The following is a 12,030-nucleotide window of genomic DNA, read 5'->3' on the forward strand; positions in this document are numbered from 1 at the left end:
TGAAAATAACCATGTACACTTTTCTGCGTATTCAAACAATGTATTCAAATAATGGGGGAGGTAAGCTATTTTTAATTTCATAATAGCATATGCTAGAAGATACATTTTTAATACAGGGATACCAAGTTTATTTTGCATGAAATAACTGACCAAGAACATTTTTTTTTTTTTTTTTTTTTTTTTTTGCGGTATGCGGGCCTCTCACTGTTGTGGCCTCTCCCGTTGCGGAGCACAGGCTCCGGACGCACAGGCTCAGCGGCCACGGCTCACGGGCTTAGTTGCTCCGCGGCATGTGGGATCTTCCCGGACCAGGGCACGAACCCGTGTCTCCTGCATCGGCAGGCGGATTCTCAACCACTGCGCCACCAGGGAAGCCCCAAGAACATATTTTTAAGAAAAAGTCAGAGTCCATTTTGTTGCTTAGAGGGATAGAATTTTGACTGAGTGATGGATGATATATGCTATGCATGGAGCAGTGTTTTAGCGCTTGTAGTATGTGAAAATCATCCCTGTTTTAAATCATTAGAGTTCTAATTTATACCCCCAAACACTATTTTCTGATGCTTCTTTTACCTAAAATTAAATGGTACTCTTTAAAAAAATCTAGAAAACACCATTTCCTGGTAAGAAAATGGATCACAGGCATATGTAATTGGCAATTTTAGATAATTTACAGTTAGAATGTCAAACTGATCTTAATATTGCCTCATAAAAACTGATCTGAGAGTTAACAAAAAATTACCTGGAGGAAGAACAAAATGTACCTGTGAAAGGCAGGATTGACCTGAACTAGCCCCAAGGAAAGCCAGTGGAGTGTTAGGACAGGCAGGAGCAAGGCAGCGAAGCAAAAAGCAGCTGGATGGGAGTGAGGGTGTCTGTGTCTTATGGGAATAAAAATAGATGGAGACTGGTAGGGTTGAGTATGTGTCATACTGAAGAGAAAGGTCCCCATAGCCTAAGATTTGACCACTTGACAGCTCTAAGTGTTTAAACATTTCCTTTATTTTAATGACATCACGGTTATGCAGAAGATAAAACTAACTCTTTATTGCAAGATTTTACACAAATTGATAACCAGACAGCTGGACATAGCCAAGATCAGTCAGAGCTGAACAGCTGCTGTAGGGTCTATGCAGGAACACACATTCTTAGAATTATAGTGCCTCTTGCTTTGGGATCCACACCTGTGCATCCTCTTCCACTATTGATTTCAGCAAATAACCCAAGGACAGGAAAGCAAAATGCTCTCTCCTCCTCACCAGTTCTGCCTACAGACATGGGGAAAAGATACTCTCAAATATAATCTTCAACTCTGTTAATGACACTGAACTCAAGATGGAAAAGTGTAATGGCTCATCATGGAATTTTTTAAACCTATCTATTCAGATATATTTTATTTTTCTAGAGTTCTAATATCACTTGTAGTTTAAGATAATACCATCATTTTATAATATAACACATGTAGTCTGTGCCATATTAATTCATTAAGGTACTGTATAACACATTTTCATATTTATCCAGTCTTTATTTTGTTTTCCTGATTTTTTTATACTGTTTTTCAATTCTTAGACATTCTGCATCAGGTAATTGATTGATTCATTCATAATGCATTTAAAATATGAATTGAGCTCTCAAGTGAACCAGGTATTATATTTAAATCCTTGGACTAACAAGGTCAGTAGACATATATTTTGCTCTGCAGGAGCCCAAGTTCTTGTTTTGGGTGACATTACCTAAGAACCAGGGAATGGATTTTGCTTTTAATTTGTCTTTTCATATTTTTTTCAAGGACTTCTAATTTTTACATGGAAACATTCATATCAGCATTTTGATCTTAGGATCCTATTTTGTTCTTTAAAATGCTTTCATTGACTCTAGTGTTTTATTTTGTGTTTTTGGTATAATTGTTTAAATTTAATGCATCAGTAGTTTTGTACTGTCATATATAAAAGCTGTTAAAAGATTACTCAGAATTATCAAAATATATTATCATGTGTAAAGTCACAAATACATTGTGATCATTTTTTATAATGCAAATTTTTTATTAGTTTCTTTATACAACAAATAATTATTGAGCACTTTCTATGAGTCAGAAACTCTGATTGGAATTCATCAGCGTACAAAAAAGATTAGTCTTTTTTTTGTGTGTGTGTGTGTGGTATGCGGGCCTCTCAGTGTTGTGGCCTCTCCTGTTGCGGAGCACAGGCTCCGGACGCACAGGCTCAGCGGCTATGGCTCACGGGCCCAGCCGCTCCATGGCATGTGGGAATCTTCCCAGACCGGGGCACGAACCCGTGTCCCTTGCATCGGCAGGTAGACTCTCAACCACTGCACCACCAGGGAAGCCCAAGATTAGTCTTTTTGACTTTGGCCTACACAAAACTTTCTTTCTAGAAGGTGTAGGGAAAGGGAAATAGGGTTCAGAAACAGAAAATTACATAATTGTACTATAATAAGTATGATTGGGATTTTCTGGGTGTAACAGTAGCACCTAAAATAAATATCTAACATAAGTATGGGATAACAGAGAAGGTATGGCATCAGAGTATTTTTGCATGATTCTGATTTTTTTTTAAGTGGCATTTACAAAAAATGTGGAGGTAGGGCTTATAGAAAAGATGCTTAATTCTATATGTAAATATATATATAAATTATATATATATATATCATTGTTCCTATTAAATAATTGTAATTTTTTATTTGTTCATTCAACAAAAATTTATTTCTCTAGCAGGGACTAGACTAATTAGTAAATACATAGTGGAAGAAAACACACACACACTATATACCTTAATGGAATTCATAATCCAAAGGATTGTGTACAAATACCCCATATTCACTAGATAATTATGTGGGAATATATTGGAATATGTTACATATAAAATACCACATTAAATAGAAAGATTAGGAATAAAACAAATTTTACTTTAGTTAAGCATACTTCTTTATTTGGAAAATAAAAATTTAGCTCCTTTTTAAGGGATTATTCAACTAATTTATCATGAAATATACATATCCTGAGATTTTCTAGCCTATAAATTAATTGCTTATGTGTATTTTTCTATTGCTGCAAAGATTCAATAATAATCATCCTTCTTTGCTATATTGATGCCTATGCAATTTCTGAATTCTTGCATGTTTTTATCTTAAATATATAGAAATGGAAAAAGTCATACTGAAAGTCATACTGAAATTTTTAAAGCTGTTTGAGTGCTTATTTACAAACATATTACATTTCTTCTATGTTCTACTTAATTAAAAATTATGACTGGGCTTCCCTGGTGGCGCAGTGGTTGAGAGTCCGCCTGCCGATGTGGGGAACACGGGTTCGTGTCCCGGTCCGGGAAGATCCCACATGCCGCGGAGAGGCTGGGCCCGTGAGCCATGGCCGCTGAGCCTGTGCGTCCGGAGCCTGTGCTCCGCAACGGGAGAGGCCACAACAGTGAGAGGCCCGCTTACCGAAAAAAAAAAAAAAAAAAAAAAATATATGACTATATTCTTGAATAAACAAAGTAAACTAGTAAAGAGGACATGTCACTTGTTAGTGACCCTGAACAAAGTCAAGGGCACACTCATGATCTGGATAGAAGTCAATATGATCTGCTGGTCTCCCAATGAAATGCATATGCAGTCCATACTAATTAGCCTGTGAATCAGACGGACCCTTGAGTTTATTTGGGCCAGAAAGACTACCTACTGTCAAGCAATCAAGCACTACCCCTTTAATTGCAATTTATTCCAACAACCACACTTTATTGATCCTAGCAACACTTATACCACAGCAGTATCATTATTTGACTTTATTTTAACAGCTTTGAAAGGTTAGAAAATTAGAAACCACTGTGAAAGAGACCATTAAAAATTGAGTTGCTTACATTGCTTCATGCTGTATGTTAACAATGCTAACTATATTTATGGAATTATATAAAAAGAGAAGGAAAAGGGGACTTAATATTTATTAGGCACCTAATAAGAGCTAGTGCTACCTTACAGTGAATATTACTTTGCAATCACCAAAAAAAAAAAAACAAAAAAAAACAACACATAAAAGCACAGAGGATCAATATTGTTATTTGCATTTTACAGATAAGCTGCAGCTTAGAGGTTAAGTAAACTTCCCAGAACTTTAATGTTAAAATGTTAAAATCATCTCTTACTCCAAAGCATGTGTTTAATTTCTTGTATAATTTCTTGCAAGGTTTTTGCACACTGGACATTCTATGATACGGTGTTCATCATGACACACTCTAAGTGATATTTAAAGTGTGAAGACAGCACATCCACATGAGTTTTGTGCCTAATATGGTTTTTAAAACATAAAACATCAGTGTATGATCACTCTTATTTGTCAGTTGTATTAACTTTTATAAACCTAGTTTGGTTTTTTTTCTATATTTAAACATTAGAGTTGTGGAGTTTCAATTTGGAATTTTCAGCTAATTAGACAATGTAAACAGCATGCCTAGTAAGAAAACTTTCAGAGTTTCAGTGAATCTTTAGGAAATATTTGGTCAATATGAAGAGTAGCTTAAAGTTTGGCCTTTCATTTATTTTCCCCCAATTTAAACAGGCTACCTGACTTAATTTAATTTTGATAATTAAAACTTGCATATATTTCAGGTATACAAATAGATGAATTGATATATATGTATACATTGTGAAATATTCACCACAATCAAGCTAATTAACATATCCATTACCTCATCTAGTTAGCATTTGAGGTGGGGGGGAGTGAGAAACTTAAGATTCACCCTTTTAACAAATTTCAAGTGTAACAAATTTCAAATATATTATACAATATTGTTAACTATAATCACATTGTTGTACCTTAAATCTGCAGAACTAATTTATATTGCATAACTAAACTGTGTACCCCTTGACCAGTATCTTCCCATATCTCACTCTCCTTAGCTACTGAGAGCCACCATTCTGCCCTCTGTTTTTTTATGAAATTGACATTTCAGATTCCACATATGATTGAGAACATGCAGTATTTGTTATTCTGCATCTGGCTTATTTCACTTATAAAGTTTTTGGGTTTATGCATGTTGTCACAAATGACAAGGTTTCCTTCTTTTTTAAGGCTGACTAATATTCCAGTTTGTGTGTGTGTGTATGTGTGCACACGCATATATATATAGCCAAATATATAGTCACATTTTCTTTATCCATCCATCAACGAACATTTGAGAATGTAAATTGGTACAACCATTTTGGGAAAACACCATGGAATTTCCTCAAAATATTAAAAATATAACTATGTTTTAATCCAGTAATCTCACTTCTGGATATATATTCAAAGGATATGAAATCAGTATCTCAAAGAGATTTCTGCACTCCTATGTTCATTTCAGCATTATTCACAATAGCAAAGATATGGAAACAACCTAAATATCCTCCATGAATGAATGGATAAAGTTTGTCATTTCTTATACATACTTTCTGAGTAGACCTGAGTGATCACTTAGTTATTACAATTTTCATGAATCCTCTGTAAATCTCTGACTAGATTTAAGCCAGATTTAGTCTCGTTTACAGGAAGGGACCACAAGTGTATCATCTGGAGTAGCTCTACTTCTAAAGCTTTCATTTGTTATACTTCCACAAAATTTCATTCACAGAATGAATAAACCAATAAACTTTATAGTATTAAATAAATTAAAAATCATGGATCTAGTCCAATGTCCTCATTTTTGCAGGTGAAGAAATGGAGATTCAAAGAAGTAAAGGACCTGTCTCAAAGTCACAGTACTAGTAAGTAATATCTGCAAATCTAGAGTCAGATGTCAGACTGTTTGACCTGAGTTCTATCCATTGCATGATAATAGCTTTTCATTTCAGACACAGTGTTGGAAAGTCTATAAAACTCTGTTTCCATCCCTGACATATGGTCATTGGCACTAATTGCATGTCACCTGTGTTCAGTTCTGCTATACACTGTGGAATATATTTAGAAACTGTTACAGGATGTTCATTTTAGAAGAGACAGTGTAACTCATGAGATGGTGTCACAAATGATGGCATTCATTTCAGGACTTGCCATGTCCTAGGTGCTTAGTAAGAATCATTCCATTTAATCTTCAAAAACTTTTGTAAGGGTTTTATCCCTATTTTAGAAATAAGGTAAGGCTCTAAGGTGGTTGATAGTTTCCCTAGTACATAGAGCTATTTAATGTCAGAGCTGGTTTCAAATCTAAATCTGACTTCAAAGGTGCCTACTTTTTGTACTGTATAATTCTGAAATTAAACAAAGACAGAGATCGATACAAATAGTACATAATTCCAAACTAGTGTGATATACACAGTTGTATGATATAGTGCCAAGAGGAAACTAGTGAAAGATCAACTTGAGTTGACACTGTAAAGATTGATATGTTTTTGTTATTGACTCCAAACTAGCAATTCTTGGAAAGCTTGTTACTATGAAGACATTATATATGATAATATCTGTAAATGATTGGAAAAATATTTGCAATACATACATAGTGACATTACAGGTAGAGATTGCTAACTTGTCAAAATAAAGTAGAATGGGAATTTCAAAAAAAGGAGGCTTTATATTAGCTGTTGGAATATGAATGAATTATTGAAGAAAGTAAATGGCATTTTGAGCTGGATAGGATATAGATATGTGAGGTTGGATAAAATAATTTCTTTCAAGATGGAAGTATGAGAAGCATGGAGGTGGAAATTAATAGGGACATTTTGGCAATAGGGGATAGACTGAATCTTCAAATATGATAAGGAAGAGTTGAGATGTTATTTCAAAAGGTTGAGCTGGGATTCTTTGGTGGAAGTTTTGAAGCCTGATCTAAAAAAATTATACGTTACTGTATAAACAAAAAATGGATATTGGCGGTATTGGTCTTTTGTTATTATTATTTATTTGTTCTAATCTGTGCAATCCTATAATCAGAACTGTGCCTTGGAAAAATTATGATAGCATTATGATGGACGGACTACATAGATGAAAAATCAGAAGTGAGGAGACCAAGTAGCTGTTGTGAAAAAAATAACGAGGCAAACATTCCTCCTTAATTTCTATCTATTTTTATCTGTTAAAGATAATGATATCTCCCCTTCCCAGTGCTTGTAATCTCTCAGATTTCTGTAGTAACTTTGAGGAGAAAATATTACTGATCTCATGTACGAGACCTTAGCTCAATCTTGCCTCAAAGAAACAAACATAAAATTCCATAGATCCAATATCCAATTTCCTCCCAGTTGTCCTTTTCCTGGTAAATATTTGTTGAATGAATAAATAAATGTCTTTTGTATCTGCTTTTCTACCTTGAATATTCCTGTCATGTAGAGGAGAAGACAGATATCATGATAGTTTTATTATCCTGGAAATCTCTCTTCCTAGAGAAGTCTTTCTGAGTGAAAACTTTCCTTGTGCTTTGAAGATACCAGTTTGCCTAAAATTTGCACTTTAGTTGGAGGAAAGGAAAAAGTAAGGGATACTTGTTTTTCTCATAAGGAGCATAAACAAATAGGAAGTAGCTGTGCTGTCTTAAAGCATTGTGCCCATATAATGAAGGAACAACAAAAAAAAATGAAAAAAGCCTTTATGCAAATTGAGAATCATTTAGCTTCTTAAAGGTCAACTGCTTGGTTTTAACATCCAAATAGGGAGGAAAGAGCTCTAAAAGGTCTCTTCCCTCACGTTAGATAAACTATACAGGACAACTTCTAGCACTCTCCTAATTTTAAAAACCTTCTTATTCCAGGAATTGTATGCATTCATTAATGAGTCTGACCAATACCACCCAAATACCCTGCTGCTTCCTAACCATGATCCCACAAGTAATGGCAACAATATGCTTTCTTCTTACTCAGTTGAATTCATCATAGCCATAAAACTTTCTTCAGATTTTGTTTTCCTGTTTTGTGGATTGCATTTTTGACCCCAGGTTCCCTTTAAGGATGTGCTTCATTTAATTTATATCCATTTGTCTTATGAACAATACATCTGCTAAATTATCCCTTCTATATTGAATCTGTGCTCTGCTTTCTCAGAGAAAACGTAGGCTGCTCCAAACATGGGCTATCCCTCTCAAAGGCAATACCTTTGCCATTAGAGATCTTCTTGCCTAACTGATACACAACATTCTGAACTTCTAAGAAAGCAACACTTTGATGTAGGGGCTATTGAAGTAAATTCTATATATAAGATTTGATATTTTGTTTGGTCAGGTATTTGAAATGAAAAGGTGAGTTAGAGTTTTAGGTGGGAAAGGAAAGTAGCATTACACCTTTATCAATAGATGCAATAAAGGTCAAAATAGGCCAACCTTATGAGGTTTGGTTGAGCACTGAATATCCATAGCACTGTGTCTGGTACACAGAAAAATTATTTGTGGAGTGAATATATAAGTTATTGGCTTGTAACTGACACTTCTTTGGTCTTTTCAATGTCTATTTGTGAATTTACTGTAGTCTATCAGTTAAAGGTGACATTGAATTGGATAGAAATCTAGCATTAGATTTCAAGCAACTGTCTCAAGAATCAATCCTCTGCTTGCCTAAATGTCACTCATTAGCCAAAAAGCTGAGTTTGCACAGTGACTGAGCTATAGAACTCCAAGTGACTCCTGGTAGCCAATTGTGCTGAGAAGTGAAGAACATTGCATACTCAGCTTTGTTTCTTGGTTGTAACTATGATACTGCTAGCAAGACCCAGTGGTATTCCATTTATAGTTTTCTTTTTATACATTCTGAATTGGTCTTTGGGCTAAAAATAGAAAGAGGTTCATATGATAGAGAGGCAACTTACTTCATAACTCTTTAATCTCTGGTATAGGGAAATGAGAGAAAACATTTGCTTTATTTCCCAAGAGGAAAAATTTATAAATGTAGTACTATGAAAATTTTAAAGGAAAAGGATTACTGAAAATGTGTTTGAGCATAAAATATATCATTTTATTATGGGAGGTAGTTTGGCACAGAGATTAAGTATATAGATCCTGGGGAAACATAATTTGTGTAAAATAATGGGTTCCACTATTTATATGACCTTGGAAAAGTTTTCAAATGTGTCTGTGCCTCACTTTCTTCCCCTGTAAAAACAGCTACCTGATAGAAAAAGTAAAGCATGAGTCCATATAAAAGTCTTGTTTTATATTTAAGTTTTCAATAGCACAACTTCTGTACATTAAAAACTATATTAATTTTCTTAGTACATATTCCATTACACCCTGACTGATATTTTCTACATAAGTTTCCTATTCAAATGCACAGTAAGTTGATAAGTACCATTCTTTGCAACTATATCTAAGTCCACTTGGAATATGACATTAAGAAGAGTAAGGCATGCTGTGTTGGTAGTATCTATATCTATAAATCTAAATATCTTTACTATTTATATATATATATCTAACCCTAACTTTTTCAGAATCTTTGGATTAAATTTTTATTTGGAATTTATAATAAAATGCATTTACAAATAATGTGATATTGAGGGTGAAGTTCAGTTTTACAGATGGCATTTATAAAGTGATTTAAAGATAATTTTTAATATAATACTTTTCCCTCATATTTAATAAGCTAAAAATGAGCCACTAAGGAGATATAACATTGAAGAGGAACGATCTCTTGTTAAAAGGACTTAAATACTCTAGCAATGTGCAGTATATGCCTATATTTGCTGATGTTGTAGCTGCAAGCCAACTTACCCAGTCTTCTTTGTCAAATGGCTCCCTAACTCTGCCCTTCAATGGATACCCTCCATTCAAAACCTACCAAGCTGTTTGTTATTTTTTCATTGCATATCTGGAAAAATTCCATCTCTGTGTTTATGGAGAATGACCTTCCAAATTCCAGCTGTCCTTTACAGTCTGGTTCTAATATTACTTCCCTGACTTCACCATTGGGACTCCACTCCCTCTGTGATGTCTTAGTGTCTTGTTTCTGATACTACTCTTATAAATGGCTGCCTTGTAATTATTTGACAACTCTTTTTTGGTCACTAATGAAAAGGAATCTCTTTTTTTCTTTCATTGTTTATTTGTTTTTGTTTGTTTTTAATCTCCCATTGTCAGTGAGGGGAACATTTCCCCTTACCCTTCTTGATTTCTTCTAAATGGTCTAATAATTAAATTGACACAAGACGGATTAACAGGAGAAGAAAAAACAAATTTAGTTTATGCACAGGAAGGCTTCATAGAAATGCGACTGAAGAAGTGGCTAAAGTAGGCAGCTTTTATACTTTTTCATCAAAAGAAACAATGAATTTATGAGGAATTGACAGGACAAAGAAGTTTAGGCTGTTGGTGCTTAATTAGTGATGAATCTAAACAGAGTTTGGGTTGTTTAGTAAATTAGTAAATAAATAGCAAGGTTATTTACACGTGTTTCTTGGCCCAAATTTCCTTTCTCTAGTGATAAGGATGTCCTTCTACCTCCAGATACAAAGGAAGAAACCTTTCACATGGGCAATTCATTTCCTGCTTTCTGGGAGACAGAGAGGAGGGTCAAAGTGCCCCTCTTGCATTGGCTGTTTCTTAAGTAACTTTAATTCAAAATAATCAAAATGCCAATTTGGCATATTCTGGGGTGACCTTCCCTGAGCCCCAACACTATTATCTGGGACAGACATTAACTGTTAGAACACCCATGGCCCACTGTCTCCAGTTGTTCTCCTTGTTAAATTCTTGTGATTGACCATTAGAACACAGGCAAAGTTATTCATTGCATTTCCTGGCCCATACAAACTTACCATGCATGATCTTCCATGCTCTTTCCCTTCCTGTGATACTTTGGGAGCCACATAAAGTTAGCACTCTCCCAAAACTCTTGTGCTTTTTGTTTCCTTTCTCTGACTACTTACTATCTCCTTCCATCCAGACTCTGAGATTCAGTCATGGCTTTCACTTATTTTTGGCTTAACGTTGGTTAGAATTCAATAATATCCTGTTAACATTACAAACACTCATTTTAATTACAGACACACACACAAAAAACAAATGATGCCCTATTAGCTTTATGCTGAAGGTTGCACCTGTTTAATTGTACTTGCCTGTTATATTTCCATGAAAAATTTACATGTAATTTTGAGAAAGTTAGTTTGCTAGGAAGAAGGACCTGCAAAATACTTAGCTCTGATAATCTGAAGTGAGACTTTGAAGCAGGAACAAATCTGAGGTACATGAAGTGAGGCTATTGGAAAGAAAAGGAATAGTGAAACAAGAGCTTTTGTGTCATTAGCTTAAAGAAATTCCAGGTTCCTGGAAGAAAGAGAAGTAATACTAGTTAAATCCTAGAAAAAAGATGTTTGGAAGCATTTTCTTCACAGGGAGGATACCTTTTAAATTTTGATTTAATGCATGGGGATGTTGGCCTATCATCTTATAATCTCTTTTCATAGACTTTGTTAACTAAATTGATGAACTGCTTTTCAGACTTTCTTCAATCTTTAGTTTACACTTACTTTTGTGTATAACAGTTAGCTTTAGCACCTGGGCATCAGTAACACAATATTTTGTGTTCAAACCCTGTTTTTTTTCACTATGTCAAGTGGCCTATTTAGAAATCTAGTATTTCATTTTGTATGTTAAAAATGAAAACAATGAAGACTTGGGTCAACTTTGATATGATTTCTGTAACATTTGGTAGAGGACGGATATTTTTTGCAATAACAGAAAATATAAATATCACCATTTTTAATGCATTACTTCAAATATTGAGAAGGAAGCAGAATTCGACCAGGTATAGAGATGCAGGAGCTGATTACAGAGCAAACCCAGAGACCTGGATAGAGTAAACCTAAACTGTGCAGGAGAAAGGGTCAGACATTTATAACAGAGTTATGCTTCTTGCTATGATTTATTAGGATTAGCAAACCACTTCGAAGTAAGCTTGACATAAAATAATGTCGAATTCCTATGACAAGTGAAATTCCATTGACCTAAGGGCAGGCTGAATTGGATAAACAATTTTAGCAGTATTTGCTGGGATTGAGTGATCTTCATAGTCTCCAAGTGTGCCATGGAAGTGACAGGCCTTAATTAAAGAGGCTGTTTAATATCCCTC

The 12,030-nt window shown here is 34.6% G+C and overlaps 1 protein-coding gene across 47 annotated transcripts in view; it reads left to right on the forward strand.

The window, feature by feature from the left end:
• PTPRD (protein tyrosine phosphatase receptor type D) overlaps nucleotides 1-12,030 on the forward strand; it is a 2,126,684-nt gene that overhangs the window by 267,379 nt on the left and 1,847,275 nt on the right. For 46 of the 47 annotated variants that reach the window (XM_067041545.1, XM_067041546.1, XM_067041519.1 and 43 more), the window contains exon 2: nucleotides 5,700-5,754. The exons of the other annotated variant lie outside the window; for it this stretch is intronic. The gene's annotated coding sequence lies outside the window, so the exon portion shown is untranslated. The remainder of the gene's footprint in view (nucleotides 1-5,699; nucleotides 5,755-12,030) is intronic. 47 annotated transcript variants of the gene reach the window in all.

The sequence above is a fragment of the Kogia breviceps genome, chromosome 8 (assembly GCF_026419965.1).
Source record: "Kogia breviceps isolate mKogBre1 chromosome 8, mKogBre1 haplotype 1, whole genome shotgun sequence".
In the NCBI taxonomy this organism is placed as follows: Eukaryota; Metazoa; Chordata; class Mammalia; order Artiodactyla; family Physeteridae; genus Kogia; species Kogia breviceps.